The sequence below is a fragment of the Nicotiana tabacum genome, chromosome 8, assembly GCF_000715075.1.
Source record: "Nicotiana tabacum cultivar K326 chromosome 8, ASM71507v2, whole genome shotgun sequence".
Taxonomy (NCBI): domain Eukaryota; kingdom Viridiplantae; phylum Streptophyta; class Magnoliopsida; order Solanales; family Solanaceae; genus Nicotiana; species Nicotiana tabacum.
The window spans coordinates 124,053,630-124,076,425 of record NC_134087.1 but is presented as its reverse complement, the minus strand read 5'-3'; positions in this window follow the sequence as shown (position 1 = coordinate 124,076,425).

Below are 22,796 nucleotides of genomic sequence, written 5' to 3'. Positions count from 1 at the left end.
GTGAACTGTGACACACTAGGATTTGGGTCCCTAATCACTTCCCCTAATGCTGGAACCTGAACTATCCTAGTTCCTTTTTCTTATTATCCTACGAACATGGAAGCTGGTTGGTTTAAGTAATTCAATGCTTGGCAATATGATTGTGTGATTTGGCTTCGAGCTCTTCTATGGATTCTGGGTTGTATTGATGAACATGACTCTTTGTTGAAAGTCTGGGTATGCTGCGTTAGAATTGCTGAAGGCCCAGACAATGCTGGGTATTCTTTGGGCCCGCTGTGGGCTTACTGTCATTATTTGTACCACATTTTTAACTACTTTATTATTGGTCCTGTAATAACTTTTGTAATAAATAATTGAGGAATTAGTAAAATGGGGAAGGGTTAGATTCTTAATGTCTGTATAAAAGGGGTAGACAACATGCCTATAGGATTCATTGATTCACTTGCTATATGTGTCGTTCAATTTATATGTACACCCTAGAAACTATGTCATTAGGGTAAGCGCGTACACACACACACAATATTTGCTAGAAAACATGAATCCAAATGTTGCAATTATTATTATTGCTACGTGCCACTAGAAAATCTGCCTATAGGAACAAACCTCACTGAACTTTCCTTCAATTCGCTTCAGCACATGCATTAGAAATCATGTCTATAAGATTTTGATCACCTCATTTGCTATTATCTCGCAGTGTTCACTAGAAATATGCCTATAGGATTTTAATCATCTCATTTGTTACTGCAACATGATGTTTACCTAGAAAACATGTCTACAGGATTGAGTGTAATGATAAAATCAGCTCCAAGTGCTAAACATTAGAGATCCTGTCTATAGGACATCATTGTTCGTCTTAATAAGAGTCAATGTTGCACCTCTCAATATGATTTATTATGCACTTTTGGGATCCTCCCAATGGTCATTTCATTATTCCTTACTGCACGAGTCACCTAGACACATCAGGCTTAATGACCAGAAATCTACAATTTCATTAATCAGTATGCAAATCATATAATCCTGCCCATAAGCAACGGTTGGCCTCTGAAACAGCTTGCAAGCTTTGATGCCTTGTCACATAGAAATCATGTCTATTGAGATTTAATTTTCTCAATTCTAAATTGCTTAATTTGGGATTTGTCTTGCTTGCATTTGCTGCTTACGTGTAGGGGCAAAACTTGAGCCTTAACTGTTTATATATGAAGTCCAATATATTTTTTGTATGTCGCATAGTGTTGACATTTCTGAGCAGCCTGAGTAAAGTCTAGAACCACCCAAATAGAGGTCCAATACCTCCTGGACCATAGGTATGGGACGGGTAGTGCACACATAGGGTACGACTTAGAATTAAATTAGAACGCTTTTAGGTAACAACTTTAACATAGTAATCGGGTAGCAGGAGATGATAGTCTGTGCCCGTTGAATAATACGAGTAACCCCCTATTCTAAGGGAGTTGCGAAGTATTATTTATGTTGCAAAGACTGATCCTTTTGGCTAAAAAACTTAGGACCCCCCCTTTTTCCTCTTTATGCGTGGTTATAAATAATTGTATCTATGCGTTCATGTAAGACTTGTATTAATTGTGTTGTAATAAAATTCTTTGACTTCTGAACTCCCTTTGTTTATTTGATCACCTAGTTTAATAGTAATCCACATAATCTTAAGTTCGGCCGGGATCTACAGCTGTGAACCTCGAAGAGTGCCTAACACCTTCTCTTTGAGGTAATTTGAGACCTTACCCGATCTTTGGTGGCGTTGACTAGTCAAATAGAGTTATTTGCAAATTGGTGCCCTAGCGCACCTCAAAAATCGTTAGGTGGCATGTCTTCTCCTTTAGCACTCTGCCTCCAGTTCAAAAGGAGTTGTGACGATATCGAAACCTGCTTTCGCAACAAAATGGGGCGCAACAATTACGAACCAAAATCAGGTGACGATAGACTCTCTCTCTCGTCATATAAACCATGCAGCACATTGTATTTGTTTAGAAATCATCAATTATAGGTAAATCCTAAATTTCCTTTTCTTTCTTTTCTTAAAACATTGATTTTGGGGTTAAAGACAAAGTTTTTTTTAAGTGAGTTGCATGTGCATTTTCTATTTGTATTTAGTCGATGGATATTGTTCCTTGTTCGGCAACCTTTGAGCTCTATTTTTTCAACTGTCATCGTTGTTGCGGCCTAATGTATACTAATAAATCTATGATCGATTACTATCTGCTTTTAGCTGTTTGTTAGAACTGGGTTTATTTTTCTTATTCCAAGTCTATACTTCAGATTATTAACTGTGACATTGATTATTTGCATGTTGTAAACATGAGATAAAAACTGAAACTTGCTAAGCAGCCTTATGATCCAAAAAAGATCACAGCAAAGAAAGCAACTACAGAGCTTTAAATGCCTGCCACTAGGAAAGTAATTGCCGAGCCTTTAAAGTATGCTACCAGGAAATGAAAAGATGCTCCAAAAATTTTTAGTAGGAAATATAATGCAAATAGTTCTGAAGCTTCCACTAGTAAAATGAATACTGAGGTTTCTAAGCATGACAGCAGGAAAGAAAATAAAGAGCCATCAAAACCTGCAAACAGGTAAAAAAATAAAATAAAGTTCTAGAGTAGTTGACGAGAACGCCCCTACTAGTAAAAACCTATAGCAAGGTGTTTGATGTTAGAGGGAGTTGATGAGTGGAAGGAAGAGTTTTGACATGAATGTAGCACAATCAAAGAAACCTTATCAAAAAAATTAATTGATGAAGAAATAACTAACAATGCAGATGAAGGTTCTGGTGGGAGAGAGATAAGAATGATGAAGATAGTTAGTAGGATGATAAAAATGATAATGATGGTCAGGAGGGTGATGAAAATGGCGAAGATGGTCAGGAGGGTAAAGAAAATGGTGAAAATGACGAGGAAGGTGAAAAAGATGATAAAGAAGGAGATGTTGCAGAAGATGAAGATGATGAACATGATGAAGATGGTCAAAAGAAGTTGGAAAGTGAAACCGGTGGAGGAGATAAGATGACCAGGATCGTCTATCAATTTCGGTATTTGTAAGGGCGATTCGCGCATTCAAATACAATTTTAGGATATTTCCGAATTAAGTATAGAAGTTTTCTAGCCAAGATAAATGTGAGGTCCAGGATCAACCAGTTTTTATGAGTTTAAAGAAATGTTAAGAAAAGTCAAAATTCTGGCCAAGTTTGAAAGTAGTTGTTTTGGATAATTTTCTAAGCTTTCAGAGGATCCAGTTCAATGGACAACTTGTCCATTCCATGCTTATTCGCCAAATTAATTGTGAGAAAAAACACAAGAATGGCCTTTAGGTAGAGACAAGCCTGTTCGTTTTGGCTTGAATTTGCTTTGATGACTGAACTGAACTACGGTGCTATATCCACTCAAGAAGAAATGGACAAAGTCTTAGAGGATGGTGAAATCTTCTTCGAGAAGGTGTGCCTAAATAGTAGGAAGTTGAAGTTGTTGAACGGAAAGATATAACGCTAAAGAGAAGATAAAGCTTTCCTTGGTATGGTTTGTCTAGTGAATTTGTATGGCTACTAATTTGGATTTTTTCATGAAATATCCATTGGGAAAGAAATATTTTGTGATTTTAATTGATTACTTGAAGAAGGACAAGTTGTTAGTCTACAAACTGTACGTGACCAAGAACAAGGAAAGAAATGTAAAGTCTAAATCGGCTAGTTATGCCATGTATGGTTTCCCATGGACATTCATGATAAGTGGTCAAAAGGTTTTTTTTTGTTGAGTACTATTATTTTATTATAGTGTACTGAAATTATTAATTTTTTTCATATTGAAAGGCCCCGTAAAATTTCACCTAGAATTCGGAGTTTTGTGGTACCAAAGGTAGGCTAATGTGTTTGGGTTGTACAATGTGTTAGGGAGTTGGAAGAAATTTTTTGCAGAACACGAAATATCTAAGGTCCACTATGCCACTACAGAATCACTTTGCGGACCGTAGATCTGTCGTAAAATGTAATAGGGCCCAAGCCAAATTTTGAAGAGAATTTTACGATCGATTATGCGGCCATATAATTAATTCGCGGGCCGCAAAATCTGTCGCATAACCAGCAAGAAGAATTCCAGAGGAAGACTTCACGACGCATTATGCGACCGCATAACTATTTTGGGGGATGCATAACAGCCACAGACTTGTCCAAGCCAAGCCTAGTTTCGGGACCATTTTTGTGGTTTCCTTTGGGCCGCATACTCATTTTCCAGGCCAGTCTGCGACCGCATATCCGGTTTCGAAGGCTTAAGTTTGAATTTTTTTTACCCGAACCTATTTTAATAAATAGACTTAAGGGACAATTTTTAAGGGAAATTATAATATTTTTAGAAAGAGGGGAGGAACTAGAGAGAAAAGGAAGAGCTCTAACACCTTCCACTTCAATTTTTTGCCCAAGCCTTAGAGAATTCACTAAGAAAATTGGGAAAATTGTCTACTAAAGAAGTAAGATTCTAGCCCTAGCCTTCAATTTCGAAATTTGAGTTGGGAATAGGTAATAGAGAAGATGGTTTTGAGAATAAGAGTTGGTTAATGATGCATGCACGTGCCAATGAAGGTGGCAGGGAGGTTGTGGAGTATACATGGGTGACATATTGAAGTGGGGATTGCTTGTGGGGTGAAGGAACATCACCATAGGACCCTATAGTCGAATATGCCAGCCTAGTATTTGATGAAATGCTTAAATGAGTTGAACCCACGAATATCTTCCTAATTATGGTCCAATTTAGTTATATCTCTAAATAGATTAAAGGTGCTAGGATTTCTGAAACATTATAGTAATTTAAGGAAAGATCAAAGTAAGGTATGTTGGCTAAACTTCTCTCTTATAACAGAATCCCTTGGCGTTCTCGTAAGTTTCAAGTATAAAAAGCCAAACTCTTATTGCTCATGTTCCGAGTTACTCCTTATAAATTTGACTATTCCGAATAAGCTTGTGTTGAAAGATATATACTAAAAATGTGTGCCAAATGCTCCTATCATATTATGTTATCCTTCGGAAATGTGTTCAAATCTGACCAACGTGTCGAAATATTATGATTTCAATCATGATTCAATTGCAAGTTATTATGCCAAGTTGTGAAAGAAAGCTTAATGTGCTTAAGACTCTTGTTGCCCATATATGAACTTAAAGTCGTGATTATAATTGCCCTTATCGTTAATAATCCATAATGATGTTTGAAAGTGAAAGGAGGGAGTATGAAATATGAAATATGAAATATGAAATACAGCCACAGATTGAATTCTGCGATCTATAATTTCTTCTGCACTCGCAAAATTCCTTCTGCAGACCGCACATTTTAAGCTTTTGTGCCTTTTATTTCCTTGTGCCTCGGATTACTCCTTTTTTAGTCAAATTTCATCTCGGGAGATCAACTTCTATCATTCCTGCAAATTTGCATAATTTCATCGGTTTCAGGAATACAATTCAATATTTTTAGGCTAAAACAAAAGCTAAAATGGGCTAATAAGCAATCAAAATCCTCACTTATCAATAATCTACCACGACCAAGATGTAGGTGTTTCCACAAGAACACACAAAAGGACCCATAAAGTTAATACCCCCACACATCAAAAATATCAATCTCTAAAATAGTTGTGAGAGGCATTTTATTTTTCTTCGAGATTCTACCGGGCTGTTGACATTTGTCACATCTTTTCACTAACTCACTAGTATCTTTGTAAAAAGTGGGCCAATAGAAACCACAACTAAACACTTTGGCTGCGGTTCTTAATCCACCATATGGTAAAGAATGACAAGCCCCAAGAATATCACCTTGCTCTTCCTCCAGTACACATCTCCTAGTCACCCCATCCGTATAAATCCGGAAAAGATACGGCTCATCCTAATAATAATCTTGACAATACCATTTGAGCTTCTTTCTTTGACTTGAAGAGAACTCATTCGGAGTGATTCCACACAAAAAAAAAATTTGCTGAGTCCGCGAACTATGGCACATCTTTCATTTAAATTGCCAAGAGTTGCTTATCAGGGAAGGAGTCATTGATTTCAAGTCCATCATGCGACCTCCCCTCCTCCTCCAAATGAGACAAGTGGTTTGTCAATTGGTTTTCACTACCTTTCCTATCTTGGAAATCAATACCAAATTCTTGCAACAAGACTACAAGAGTACCCATCTCATCAACTGCGCTTTGGGAATCCTTTTTGCTCATAAGATAACAAAGCGCCGCATGATCCATGTGGACAATAACTTTTGCACCCATCAAGTACGGGCGAGACTTGGGCACTATTCATGGTCTTATTAGCATAGTAGAGTGGATGGAAAATCTTGTTGATGCACTGCCCCAAAAATAGCCCCAACCGCTACGTCACTTGCATCACACATGAGTTCAAAAGGCACACTCCAATTTGGAGAGGTGATGATGGGATTTGATGTCAACTTAAGCTTCAACAATTCAAAAGATCTCATTCAATCAATCATTGAAATTAAACTTAGCATCCTTCTCAAAAAGCTTTCACAATAGGTTCACTACTTTATAAAATTTTTTGATGAAGCACCGGTAAAAAAACCTGCGTGGCCTAAGAAACTCCGCACACCCCTCGCCGAAGTTGGGGGTGGAAGCTTAGAAATCACCTCAATATTTACCTTGTTAACTTTAATTCCATTCCTTGAGATTTTGTGGACAAGGACAATACGTTCCTCGACCATGAAATGACATTTTTCCCAACTGAGCACCAAATTGGTTTCTTCACATCTAGCCAACACTTTATACAAATTTGCAAGACAATCATCAAAAGAATCTCCAACCACTTAGAAGTCATCCATGAAAACTTCAAGGTAGTCCTCCACCATGTCCAAAAGCCATCATACACCTTTAAAAAGTAGTCAGTGCATTGCACAAACCAAATGGCATTCGCTTAAAAGGAAAAGTACCATAGGGATATGTAAAGGTTGTTTTCTCTTGATCTTCCGGAGCAATGAGAATTTGGTTGTGCCCGAGTACCAATCAAGAAATCAATAGAAAGCATGGTCGGCCAATCTATCAAGCATTTAATCTAAGAAAGGAAGTGGAAAGTGATCCTTCCTTGTGACTTTATTGAGCTTGCAATAGTCCATACACACCCTCCAACCGGTCACCGTTCTAGTAGGAATCAACTCATTCTTGTCATTGATAACCACCGTTATGCCTCACTTCTTTGGGACATATTGAATAGGAGAAGTCCATAAACTATCAGAGATGGGGTAGACAACCCCATCATCCAACCACTTGATAATCTCCTTCTTGATAACTTCTTGCATAGCCTCATTGAGTCTCCTTTGATGTTCAATAGATGGTTTGGCACCATCCTCCAACTTGATATTATGCATGCAAAAGGCATGACTTATCCCCCGAATATCCACCAAAGTCCACCCAATAGCCTTCTTCCTCTTTTGTAGCACTATCAATGTGGAATCTACCTGCATGTTAGTCAAACAAGAGGAAAGAATAACCGGTAAAGTATAACAAGGACCAAGAAATTCATAATGAAGATGTGGAGGCAATCGCTTCAACTCCAAGGTAGGAGGCTCTTCAATAGAAGGCTTTGTAGGAGGAGTTGTCCTATTTTCAAGATCCAAGGACAATTTCCCGGGTGCATAGTTATATGACTACATTCCTTGCAAATAGTTCACACATTCCATGAAATCATCCATCTCATTATCATCAAAGTTGAGAAAGCTAGCCTCCAACATATCACCAACATTGATTGTAGCCCTTTCATCAACAATAACATCAGTCACCAAGTCCACAAAAGTAACCACCTCATTGGAATTTGTTTTCCGCATGGACTTACACACATGGAATACTACTTTTTCATCACCAACCCGGAAAGTGAGTTCTCCGACTTCAACATCACAAAGAGCCTTTCCCGTAGCAAGGAAAGGTCTTCCAAGAATAGTTGTCACTTCATAGTCAACCTCACATTCTAGAATGATAAAATCTGACAGGAGAATGAATTTATCAACATGAACCAAAACATCTTCAATCACACCCAACAACCTTTTCATGGTATGGTCGATCATTTGTAATCTCACAGAGGTGGGTCTTGGTTTCCCAATTTCCAAAGTCTTGATAACAGAATAGGGCATCAAATTGATACTTGAACCAAGATCATAAAGAGCTTTAGCAAATTCGGCACTTCCGATTGTACAAGGAATCGTGAAAGCACCGGGATCCTCCAACTTATGAGCCATTGAATGTACAATTGCACTCACTTGATGAGTGACTTTGATGGTCTCAAATTTCATTGACCGCTTCTTTGTCACAAGATCCTTCATAAACTTTGCATACCCAGACATTTGTTCCAAAACTTCAACTAATGGCACATTGATTGAAAGACTCTTCATCATTTGAATGAACTTCTTGAATTGATTCTCACCATTTTGCTTGGAAAGTCTTTGAGGGTATGAGGGTGGAGGCTTAGGCAATGGTGCCTTAGCCCTTTGCACTACCGGCTCTGTTATATCAATAATGTGTTCCCTAGACGGGTTCACCTCCTCTTGAGTCTCTTCCACACTATTATCAATATCAATCCAAACTTCATTATTAGTTTGTGCCACATTGTTCGGGATCTCTTCTCCTTGCATCACTTGATCATCATCAACAAGTTTCCTTCCACTTGAGGAGGGTGCATTCCCTCTCTTCCACTTCTTGTGATAACTGACATGGCATGCCCCATATTGTTACCATCCTTTGAGTTTACTACCGTGTCACTTGGTAGTGCCCTCTTAGGACGAGAATTTAGAGCTTGAGAGATTTTCCCCATTTGAACTTCTAGGTGGCGGATTGATGTGTCCGGCAATTTGGGCATCCGTATCGACATTTTTTTCCATCATTTGCTTGAGCAAACTTTCAATACGCCCCATCTCATTTTTTGAAGAACTTTAACCATGGGAAGGATAATGAGGTGGGTTGCTCGGTTGTTGGTACACTGGGGGCCTTTGAAAACCCAACCCCCGGTTGCCTAGATTGTTGCTCCATCCGCCTTGATTGTTACCTCTCCAATTTCCTTGGTTGTTTCCACTCCAATTTTCTTGATTGTTGTTGTTATGCCAATTTCCTTGATTGTTGTTTCCACTCCAATTTCCTTGATTGTTAGAATTCCAATTGCCTTGATTGTTTTGTGGTCGCCATTGTTGTTGGTTTGGGCCTTGGAAGTTGTTTCTTTGCCCTTGAAAATTGTTCACGTATTGCACTTCCTCTTCTTGTTCATTATAGGAATCATCTTGCTCAAAACCACTATCTTCTTGCACATACTCCACTCGAGTGTGCACTTATGTACCCTTGGTCCTCCTATTGTTCACCAACATATTCACTCCCTCTATAGCACTGACTTGCTTAGGAGCTTGCACTTGACTAAGTTGAGCCTTTGCTAGTTGATTCATGGTAGTGGTCAATTCGGCAATGGCTTATCCATGGTCATGCAATTCTTTATGAAGGTGAATCATATTCGGGTCATCTTGTGGAACATTGGCCCAGGATTTCCAAGTCGATGATGTTTCCACCATCTCATCCAAAATCTCACACGCCTCCGCATAAGGCGTAGTCATAACTTCCCATAGGCTACTTGATTCATTAAACATTGGTTTGTTGTGTTAATCCTACGATAGAAGGTTTGTTGAATCATGTTTTCCGTCATATCGTTGTTGCGACATTCCTTAACCATAGTTCTATAGAGCTTCCATATCTCGTGTTGTGGTTCATTTGGCTCTTGCTTGAATGCTAAGATCTCCTCTCTAAGTTTAGCTATGTGCCCGGGAGAAAAAAAAACTTAGCAATGAACTTTTCCGCCAACTCTTCCCAAGTGTGAATTAAATGATTCGGCAACCGTTCCAACCAATCTAAAGCCTTCCCCCTTAGAGAGAAAGGAAAAATCCTTAACCTCAATGATTCCTCGGAAACATTAGTTTGCTTGCTCTCCCAAATGTTTATAAGCATTTTGAGTTGGAGCACTGGTAAAGAAACCCCGTTGATCAAGCAAAGTCAACATCACATTGGTTATTTTGAAGTTTCCGCCCTAATACAAGGAGGAACTATTGCACTAGCATATCCTTCATTGGGTAATACCCGGTGTGGAGCCGCTCATGGTGGATGTGGGGGTGGAGCGGACACATTGTCATGAGGCACCCGACCTCTTCGATTGGCTTGAGGTTCAAGAGGTACCTCCTCAACTTGCTCATCCTCGCGGTCCAATACCCCAAAGGCACATTTTCGAGATCATTGTTCGCCATGTTTGTACCTAAAAATTCTCACATAAGTTAATAACACAGAAGGAAAAGAAGACATTCCAAAAACAAACCTAAATATATAGCTAACACCATTCCCTGGCAACGATGCCAAAAATTGATCCACATCCAATTCGCACTTGATAATGAGTGGAAACAGTCGTTGGAAGAATAGTACCAAACAAGAGTCGGGGTCGATTTCCATATGAAGCTATTATGGATGTTAGGGGTATACACTTGACGAAAGAAACTGGGACAACTAAATTGCACTTCCAAGCAAAAGGTTTTGATTTCTAATTCTAGTTTTACTCTAACAATTATAAGCTAATAGAAGAAACTAGAAAGCGAATAATTGTTATCGCTACTTTTCCAAATAGTTAAAAAGCCTAGGGATATGAACTTAACCTAGGTGTTTGCCTAATGAGTTAAATATGTTAACACTTGTTTTGTTGATTGGTGTGCATTATAGCTCTCAACTCTACGTTACCCACTCAATACCTCTCAATCATAGAGTGATTTTGCCTAATTTGGCTTTCTCAACCCCAAATGGGTATCAAACTAAATATTTGATATGAGCTCAAGTTGGGTTCTCACTCTCTCTTGTTTGAACCTTTAATTAGGCTAATCAGACCCTTAATTACTCCAATTCCTTGTTAGCCAAGTTATCCTAGATTAGGTCCCTCTTTCTCAAGTAAAGACCAAGTCAAAAAGGCATGAATCAATGTTTGCAACCATTAATTCTGAAATTAAAGCAAAAATTAGGCTAAATAATCAACACCCAATCATAAATAAGCATTAAATTAAATACTCATAAGGTTTACACACTAAGGTTGAGTCACAATCCTAGTAAGAATCTAACTGCTAATAATAAGAAATGAAGAAAACAAAGAATAAATGCTAATTAAACTCATAATCAAAGATTAAAATTAAAATATGATGTTTAAATCCTAAAATAGTCACTTCCTAAAATAGTAAAATACAACGGCCATAGCAGTTCAAACTTCAAAACTTGACCTAAAAATGTGATTCTTATCCATTTATAGTGGCCCAAAAATGATTAAAATGCCCATCGGTAGGTTCTGTGGCCGCACAATTTCATGTGCGGTTCGCAGATTTCTTCAGCTTGCAAGGAAATGGATTCTGCAGTCGTACAATTTTGGTCTGCGGCTGTGAAGCATCTTCTGCGGTCGCACAATTCTTGTGCGGTCCGCACTTCAGGCAAGGCTTCAGGTCTTGATCATTTGTACACTCTCTGAACTTTGAATTATTTGTTAGTGCAGACCTTGTTCTGCGGTCACACAAATCATGTGCGGTCCGCAGATCAACTAAAACTCTACTGGGTTTTGTCACTTGTTCTGCGGCCGCAGAGGGAATGCTGTGGTCCGCACTTTCTTTTGTAGCCGCAGAAATCCTTCTGCGAACCACATTTCTTAAGGTATGTGTCCCTTCTTGCCTTGTGAGTTGGAACACTCTTTTTAAAGTCGGGTTTCGTTATGGGAGCCCAAACTTCCAACATTCCTACAATTTTCATACTTTCATTAGTTTTGGGAACATAAATCAATATTTTCGGACTAAAATAAAAGCAAAAAAGGTGCTAGTAAGTGGTCAAAATCTACACTTATCACTGATATCCCAATCAATCCGCTCAACATGTCCACATATGCCACACTTACCACAACATTAATAATACCAAAACCTCATCAAAAGCCTAAGCTCATAATTTATTAACAAGGTGCACAAGGACAAGAAAATAGTAAAAGTGCAAATGGGTGTCTAACATATAAAGAATTTTTACGACTAATACAATTGCAATGATCATGTTCAAGTAGCCACAAAGTGATTAAGCATGTTACATATTGAATACATCCCCAAATTAAGGCATATCAATAGCCTAAGGTCTAAATTGTTCACAAGCCACAATAGCACCCGGGTACACGCTCGTCACCTTGTGTACATGTTGCTTTTTAATACAAATAGGTAACTAAATTCAAATCCTAAGGGGTATTCTCCCACACAAGGTTAGGCAAGATACTTATCTCAAACAAGTCAATTTAATACTCCAAAAATGCTTTTTATTTAAAATTCACTTCCGTCCGGCTCAAATCTAGCCAAAAATGACTCAATAATATCAAACAATGCTAAAGGAATCAATTCCAAACAATAAAGGTCCAATCTTTACCCAATTCCCGAAAAGACAACAAAAGCCAACACCAGGCTGTTCCAGTCAAACCCCGAGTTGATGGGTAGATCTCGACTAACCCATAACCCCACGAGTCCAAATATGCAATTGGTTTCCAAAACCGAGTACAAATCTACTCTCAAATCCCCTATTTTATTTTTCAAAACATAGACAAAAATCCCAAAATTGTCTTTCGAATTCCATGATTTTTGTGTAAAAATCCAAAAGAAATCAAGTTATATTATCAAAATTAAGGTAAAATCACTTACCCAGATGCTATTTGTGAAAATTCCATTCTAAAATCTCCAGTCACAAAGTCTAGGGCTCAAAATATGATAAAATAAGACTAAGCCCGGAAATGACCAGGTATAAACAAGTTGCAGATGTCGTATTGTTTACTAGAGGTTCGTAAATGCGACCAATGAATCACAAAAGCAAAAATGCCAAGCCCAGCGGATGTTTCAATTGCGACCATTTGCATACAAGTTTGAAGACCCACTATTCCATCCACAATCGCAAATGTAATGACCACTTCGCAAATGCAAAGTCCCGCTTTCGTCCCCTACTGTTGCAAATGCGACCAATCTCCTCGCAATTGTGAGGTCCCCCAGGTAGCTCCCCTATTGCAAATGCAATAAAACTATCGTAAATAAGAGCAGACATTCGCAAATGCGAGGTCTACAGCACCGAAATACCTGAAGCTAACCAAAACACTCAAAATCATTCGAAAATTACCCGATCCCCTCGGACCCCTAGGAACTAGGTATTCCAATTCAATCCAAAGCTATTTTAAACACATGATGAGTAAGTTCGTGAAGGAGAAGGGGTAAGCAAATCAAAGGAAATGAGTTTCGTCGAAGTTCGAAATTTTGGGATGAAATACGATCCAAGCTATAATACCCCGGTATTTATGAACTAGTATCATACAAGGTACCATATGAACATGATAGTATGAGGAATAAAGTGTATCAAATAAGTAGAATTTAAAGTAATTTGAGACAATTCTTAATTATGCGGGTAATTGGTTAATTATCGGGTAACGGGACATTACTTAACTAACTAATAAGTTGGATAAAGATTTAAAATTCCCACCCCACGTGGAAGCAAGACACATATTATATAAATGACTCTTAGTCATATTAGCTTAGGTGACCATTTAAAGTGATGTACAAAAGACAATAAGACATTACGTGTGAGACATTTAAGTTTGGCTTCCATATCATCTTCTATTCTGAAATTTTAAAATTTGTTGATTCCTCATAAGCCTCAGGTGAATCAGTCGTAGTTCTTATTGATATTCATGGGCATCTAATGACTATTATGCTAGCTTTTCTATGCGTGAAAATATTAAAAAACGAGAATCATATACCTTCTTCCTAATTCAAATTCAAGCATTTTCAAAACAAGATGCTGGAACTCAATCTAACAAACTTCCAACAAAATTTCTTGCAACCAAATCAATTCCAGCGAGAATTATTAGCACACTAGCAACGTGAGATTTTACGATTCTAAGGGAGTACGGTGCAACTTTTTCCAAGAATATCATAAGGATTTTTCCCTACTCCAGGTATGTTAAGGTTATTCCTTCTTTATTTTTGGCATGATCTATACGACTCGAACGAAACGAGCAAATGCATAACTTCCATAAGACTCTATTCAAAGAAATACTAGAGATGTTTATGTTCTTGTTTCCCAATGTGTCACATTATTTTATCATCTGTTCATGGGTCTCAAAAATATGTAAGTTGATAAAGTTTATTTTATGATATTAATCAGAGGCATAATGGTCTTATGACGTACCGAGAGATTTTATTAACGTATTTTATATGCATTTCATGCATTTATATGCACATTGACCCATGACCAGATGGCGTTATATATATATATATATATATATGGGAAAGGTTATGGCGTTATATACGCACCACCACCTGATCAGCTGGTATACATTGATGATTTTACCCACAGTGGCCGAGATGATATGATGGGATGCCCTTAGAGGCCTGATGATGTTATGAAACATGTACCTATGCACGACATGACATTCATATGCATATGCATGACACTATTATTATTTCATGATTTACAGAGTTATCCAGACTTACAGGTTGAGTCATTTATTTTATATTTTTTCCACATCTGTTATGTACTTATTTATGTGCCTTACATACTCGGTATATTATTCGTACTGACGTCCCTTTTGCCTGGGGATGCTGCATTTTATGGCCGCAGGTCCCGATAGACAAGTCGAGAGTCCTCCAAGTAGGCTATCAGCTCAGCGGAAGATGTTGGTGCACTCCATTTGCTCCGAAGTTGCTTGTTTGGTCAGTATGATTTAGACGCGTATTGTTTGGTATGGCGGGCCCCTGTCCTGACCTTTATGTTAAGGTGTACTCTTATAGGCTTGTAGACAGATGTCATGTATACGAATGCTTGTATGGCCTTGTCAACCTATGTTTTGAGTATATGAAAGATCCTGCCAGCTTTATAGGCCCGTACGTCATATGAGTAAGATTGGATTACATGTTGGGTCTCCAATGTTGAGTATTTTCCCCATGTTTCATTCTATTTATCTCACGACAGCCTCTCTGGCTCATTTATCTATGGTAGTGTGATACGAAAGATATGCTACGTAGGTACTCGGTTGAGTAAGGTACCGGGTGCCCGTCGCGGCCCATCAATTTAGGCCGTGACATCAAATCGAATCCAAGGGTTTACCTAAACCTAACCTCAAAGGTTAGCCTAAGTGAATAAGAGAGTCTCTATGGTGTTATGATGTGATTAAGGGTGCTTGTAAGCTAAGGAAAACTTTGGTTTGAGTTTTTTTCCAAATTATTTAAGGTATGTATAACACCCTATTTCTTGGGATTAATCTTATCTATGTGTTAGTTAATTTATTTGGATGAAGAATTACAAGATAGAACATGAAGTTGTATAAGAAATTGTTGTCTCTTATTGGACTATTTTGGAGTTATGTATATGACTTCATATGACTAGAAATCGTGGGGACTAGCTTAGTTATAATTTTCTTATTGTTGTTATGCTTTTCAATATGTTGAGTGTGTTGATGATGTTTTAAATAAGAGAAGAAGCAACCACACAATACCAGAAGTTGTTCAAGTCATTGTTTTATCTTGTGAGGCTGTTTGATGTTACTTTTATGATGGATATAGGGTTGGAATGTCATGTCAATATATATGTTTATATACTGGACCTATTGATGGTGTTGTAAGTACAAAGGAGATGGGAAAAAGAGTTGGGTTTTGGTTCCAATCCAAGCTTGCCGCTCGTCGTATTAAATAACAATTTTGTATATGATGTTTGTGCACTTGTTGTTGTTTAGATTGATTGGTGTTGTTGGGATGTCGGTATATGGTATTGGAGAAGGCCTTTGTTACAGGGGAGATTCTTCCCAAATTTTCATAAATGAGCTACTATCTTAAGTTACGGACTTAGCCTTTACTCAGCACCGATTTTGAATCTCCTTATGATATGGTAGACTGAGTTGCGTTGTTTGAAGAGTTGATTGGAAGCTATTAAGGACTCGACGGGGTTAAGGTATGTTAAGGCTAAACCTTTTCTTCATTTTGGCATGATCTCGTAACTACATGTATTTGATAACTAGACATAAAGAGAAGTTTGTATTCCTGAATTTATTAACATTATCCTAGTCTCATAAGTTACAGTATTCTCCCATATTGGGACTTTCTATTTAGTTAACTATTGTCTTCTGCAGTCACGAGAGTAGAGGGTCTATATATATACAGTATTACAGTATTTTCACCACCACCGAGCTTTAATCGGTGGGTAGGCCCCTATTGGGCAACCTTAGATCAGATGGTAAGTTATATACTGAGCCTACTGTGGCCGAGCACCTATGAGCGAGCCCAGAATGGGCGAGATATAGAGCCTAGTATGGTCGAGCGCCTATGAGCGAGCATACTACGGCAGAGCAGTTACACATACCGATCCTTATAAGATCGGAAAGCTATTTTACTTACTGTATTGAGAGAGTTGAGTCAGTATCAGCAAGTAAGCATATCTTCAGATTATCTTTGACTCCCAATTACTTTCAGTTATTATACTATCAGTTCAGTTTCAACTTCATGTTATTCTGTTGCCTTACATACTCGGTACATTATTTTGTACTAACATCCCTTTTGCTGGAGACGCTGCATTTCATGCCTGCAAGTCTTGATAGACAGCTGGATAGATCTTCCCAGTATAGAGTCAAACATCAGCTTGGTTGGTAAACTCCACTTCCTCGGAGTTACTAGGTCTAGACCTTGGAGTCCATTTTATATGTATAGGTTTGATGGGTAGGTTGAGGCCCTGTCCTGACCATGATACAACTTTGTTATCTCTAGAGGCTTATAGACGAGTCTTGTATATTTTGTATTTCAATAGATGTTCATGGCGGCTTCGTCGGCCTGCACAAATATATATATATATATATATATATATATATATATATATATATATATATATATATATATATATATATATATATAATATCAGTTATTGGGCATTTTTACCCTTCATATGAGAGAGACGTTATTTTTAGATGATTCAGAATATGGCCTCACCGGCCTAAGTTGAGGTTACCCCTCCAGAGTTCATAGTTATAGAATGGTACGCTCAGGCCGAGTATGGCACCGGGTGCCGGTCACGCCTCTTCAGGTTTGGGGTATGACAAGAATAGTGTCACCATTATACAGCCGAGGCGAACTGCCCGATCCCATAAGAGTGGTATTATCATACTGCTGAGGCGAATGACCCGATCCCATAAGAGTGGTGTTATCATATTGCCAAGGCGAACGACCCGATCCCATTAGAGTAGAGAAATTTACCTCACTTGCGCAAGTACTTGCGAGACGAGAAGACATGGATTTTCATAGTTTATTGAGTATTCCCCAGTGTTCTGAAATAAAAAGTTAAGTCGATGATTCCAATTTAAATCACCAGTCTCTACTCTAATCAAGCCAATTAATACATATGATATGCATAAACAGTACAATTAAAAGCATGATGTGAATCTAAGTCTACCCGGACATATCATGAAATATAACAACATACAGACTCTCGTCACCTTGTGCGTATGTAGCTCCCTACACTAGTAGCACGCAACAATAATACGCCTAAGGGTAAAAGTTTTCTCTTACAAGGTTAGACAAGAGACTTACCTCGGTCCTAAGTCCTCAATCTAGCTCTCCAACCTCACTAGAATCCTTCAAACGACATCGAAGACTCCGAAACAAATCAAAAGTCATATAAACTAGTAAATATATGCTCAAAATTTAATATTTTAGCTTTTATAGTAGTTACCCAACTCAATTTGGAAGGCTAATGAAATTCAACCCCTAGGCTCACGTGCCCGGATTTTAGAAATTTTTGAAGATAAATGTTACCCATGAACGCCCGAACTCAAATATATAATTTGCTCCCATTTCCACCACCAAATTCGTGATCAAATTCCAAATTTACCAAAACCCTAGGTTCTTCACAGATCCCACAAGTATTCACAAATTTTCCATGTTCAATCTATTTGTAAACTGCGTATTTAACATGAAAATTGGTGGAGTTTACTTACCTTGTATTGGATGAGAATCCCCCTCTAAAGTGCTCTTAAAATCTCTCAAGACCAAATGAAAATGTGAGGAAAAAGGCCTAAGTTCCGTAATAAAAGCCCTTGCACCAGTCGCATTTGCGACATCTTGTTCGCAAATGTGATGGTCGCAAATGCGACAAAGCATCACAATTGCGAAGCCTGACCATTTCTGTCAAGGTCACAATTGCGAAGTTGGGCTGATCGCAAAAGCGAAGGAAAAGCTCGCAAATGCGAATCCTACCTCGCCCAAGCTCCATCGCAAAAGCGAAGGAAAAGTTCGCAAATGCGAATCCTGACTCGCCCAAGCTCCATCGCAAATGTGAAGCCCACCTCGCAAATGCGAGGTTCACAAATGCAAACAAAACCTCCCATTTGCGATACCTAAGGCACCAGAAAAAAATCAGAGAAAATTGAAGTTTCTCCACTCCTCTGAACGCATCCGAAACTCACCCGACCCCTCAATGCTCCACACCAAATATCTACACAAGTCTAAATATATCATACAAACTAGATCATGTGATTGAAACACCGAAATAACATCTACAATCACAAATTGGATTCCAAATCACATGAATTAAATCATGAAACTCAAAAGCTTCTAGAAACACTTCCGCGCGTTTGATTCCTATCAAATCAGCTCGGAATGATGCCAAATTTTGCGTGCAATTCATAAATCAGCATAGGAAAATATTCTGAGGCTCAAAATCCCTAACGGACCTCGATAACACCAAAGTCTACTCTAAACCAAACTTAAAGAACTCGAAAAAAACCTTCAATGCGCCAACTTTCAATATTAAGCACTGAAACATGCTCCCGGGTCATATGAAACCCGATCCGAATACACGCCCAAGTCCAAAATTATCATACAAACTTATTGGGACCGTCAAATTCCGGTTCCGAGGTAGTTTACTCAAAATTTTGATTCAAGTGAAACTTAACTGTTATAGGCTACTATTAAGGAACTAATTATTCTGATTTCAACTCGAACCCTACCAAACCTAAACCAACCATCCCCACATGTCATAAAGTAGTAAAGGAAAATATGGGGAGTCTTAATTAGGGAAACGAGGATATAGAAAGTAAAATGACTGGTTGGGTCGTTACATGCTCCACCTCTTAAACAAATGTCCGTCCTCGAATGGGTCTAGAATTATATTTGGAGTGCCAAAAGGAGCGGATATCTGCTCCTCATGTCCTCCTTGGTCTCCCAAGTCTCTTCCTAAACTGGTTGACCCCTCCACTGGACATTTACAGTAGCAATCTTCTTGGATCTCAGTTGGCGAACATGCCTATCCACAATGGCAACAAGCTCCTTTTTATAACCCAAACTCTCATCTAGATGAACCATGCTGTAATCTAGCACGTGCAACCTGTCGGCATGATACCTTTGAAGCGTAGACACACGGAAGACCAGGTGAACTCCAGATAGACTGAGTGGCAAAGCAAGCTCTTAAACAATCTCCCCAACTTGCCTCAACACCTCAAATAGGCCAATAAACCTTAGACTCAGCTTACCCTTTTTCCCGAACCTCTTGATTCCCTTCACCATTGAGACTTTCTAGAGAACTTTCTCGCCCACCATAAATGATAAATCATGCATCTTTTGATCCGCATAACTCTTATGTCTGGACTGTGCTGTGCGAAGTTGCTCCTGAATCAGCTTTACCTTTTTCAAAGCATCCTTAACTAAATCATTACCATATAACTTAGTCTCATGGGGCTCAAACCATCTGATGGGTGAACGACATCACTGACTGACCATATAAAGCCTCAAATGGAGCCATCTCAATGCTGGATTGATATGTGTTGTTGTAAGCAAATTCAGCCAAGGGCAAGGATCTACCCCACTGACACCCGAAGTCAACGACACATGCTCTAAGCATATCCTCCAGAATCTGAACTGTCCGCTCCGACTGCCCGTCGATCTGCAGATGAAAAAATGTGCTTAGCTCTACTTGGGTACCCATCTCGCTCTGTATTTCCCTCCAAAAATGCAAAGTGAACTGAGGGCCTCTATCTGATATGATAGAGACAGGCACGCCATAAAACTGAATAATCTCCTGAATGTAAATTTAGGCCAACGTCTCTACAGAGTAAGTAGTCACCACCAGAATAAAATGTGCCGACTTAGTCAAACTGTCGCAATGACCTAAGCGGAATCAAACTTCCTCAACATCTACGACAACCCAACAACAAAGTCCATAGTGATGCGCTCCCACTTCCATTCTAGTATAACCATCTGCTGGAATAGGTCACTTGGCCACATACTCAACTATGTCCTTCTTCATCTGCCACCACCAAAAATGCTGCCTCAGGTCACGATACATCTTTGTAGCCCCTGGATGAATAGAATACTGAGAACTGTGCGCCTCATCTAGAATTTTCTCCCTCAAAACATTGACATTAGGAACATATAGGCGACCCTAGAGCCGCAGAACACCATCCTCATCGATAGTAACCTCCGGGGCACCACCCTGTAGTACCATCTCTCTAAGAACCAACAAGTACGGATCATCATACTGACAAGCCTTGATTCGCTCAAGTGATGAAGACTTAGCCACAATGCACGTGAGAACTCGACCCGGCTCTGAAATATCCAACCTCACAAGTCTGTTAGCTAAGGAATAAATGTCCAAAGCAAAAGGTCTCTCCTCCGTCGGAATAAATTCCAAACTACCCATACTTTCAGCTTTTCTGCTCAAGGCATCTGCACCCACGCCTTGCTCGAATGATAAATAATGGTAATATCATAGTCCTTTAGTAACTGAAGCCACCTGTGCTGCCTTAAATTAAGATCCCTCTGCTTGAACAAATGCTGCAAGCTGCGATGATTGGTGTAAACATCACATGACATACCATAAAGATAATGTCTCCAGATTTTGAGGGCATGAACTATCACGACCAACTCCAAATCATGCACGCGGTAATTCTTCTCATAGGGCTTCAGATACCGTGAAACATATGCAATAACTCACCCCTCCTGCATCAATACACAACCCATGCCAATGCGTGAAGCATCCCAATACATAGTATACATCCATAAATCAGAAGGCAACACTAAAATCGGCGTTGTGGTCAAAGTCGACTTGAGCTTCTAAAAGCTCACCTCATATTCATTGGACCATCTGAACGGACCACCCTTCTAGGTCAATCTGGTTAAGGGCATTGCAATAGACAAGAAACCCTCTACGAACCGACGATAATACCCTGCTAACCCAAAGAAACTCCTAATCTCGATCGTTGTGGTAGGACGAGGCCAACCCTGAACTGCCTCAATCTTCCTAGGTTCCACCTTAATGCCCTTATTTGATACAACATGCCCAAAGAAAGCCACGAAATCCAACCAGAACTCACACTTGGAGAACTTAGCATAAAGCTTATGTTCCCACAAGGTCTGAAGCACTAATCTCAAATGTTGCTCGTGCTCCTCCATACTATGCGAGTAGATCAGTATGTCATTAATGAAGGTAATGACAAATGAATCAAGATGCGGCTTGAACACTCGGTTTATCAAATCCATAAATGTCGTCGGGGTGTTAGTCAAGTCGATGGACATCACCAACAACTCATAGTGGACATATCTAGTCCGGAAAGTCGTATTCGGAATATTCGAAGCACGAATCTTCAGCTGATGATACCTAGATCTCGAGCCGATCTTAGAGAAAACCTGGTACCCTACAATTGGTCAAACAAATCATCAATACGTGGAATTAGGTACTTGTTCTTAATGGTGGCTTGGTTCAACTGGCGGTAATCAATGCATATCCACATATTCCCATCATTATTCTTCAAAAAAAACAGCAGTGTGCCCCAAGGCGACATACTAGGTCTAATGAACCCCTTCTCAAGCAACTCCTGAAGCTGCTCTTTAGCTCTCTAAGCTCTTTGGGAGCCATACGATAAGCCGAAGTAGAAATAGGTTGGGTGTCTGGCAACAAATTAATGCCGAAATCGATATCCTGATCTAGCGGCATACCTGGTAGATCAACAGGAAATACACTGGAAAACTCTCGTACCACCAACACTTAATCTAATGCGGGAATCTCTACAGTTGTATCTCGGACAAAGGCTAAGTATGCCAAACAACCCTTCTCGGCCATATGTCGAGCCTTCAAGAAAAAAATAACCTGGTTGGAAGTACCGATAGACGAACCTTCCACACCAATCTGAGCGTCTCAGGCATCTTCAAGGTGACAGTCATGGCATAGCAATCAAGAATGGCATGGTACGAGGACAGTAGTCCATGCCTAAGATAACCTCGAAATCAACCATATCGAGTAATAGAAGATCCGCTCGGGTTTCATATCCACAAAAAGTCACCACACAGGATCGGTAGACCCGATCCACAACAACATAATCACCCATTGTCCTGGACACATATACAGGAATGCCCAAGGACTCGTGGGACACATCCATATAAGGAGCAAATAGAGAAGAAACATAGAAGTAAGTAGACCTTGGATCAAATAATATTGAGACATCCTTCTTGCAAACAGAAATAGTACTTATGATCACTACATCAGAGGTGATTTCCTCTGGCCTAGCAGGGATATCATAGAATCTAGTCGGATCCCTACATGATTGACCTCCACCTCTAGGATGACCCCTAGCCACCTGCCCTTTGCCTCTGGCTGGCCGGACGGGTGTTGTGGTAGCTGGTGCGGTAGGCATGGGCCGATAGTCCTGCTACTCGACATTCCCCCGAAGTCTAGGACAAAACCCCTTCAAGTGTCCAAAATCCCCACACTCAAAACAACCCCTCGGA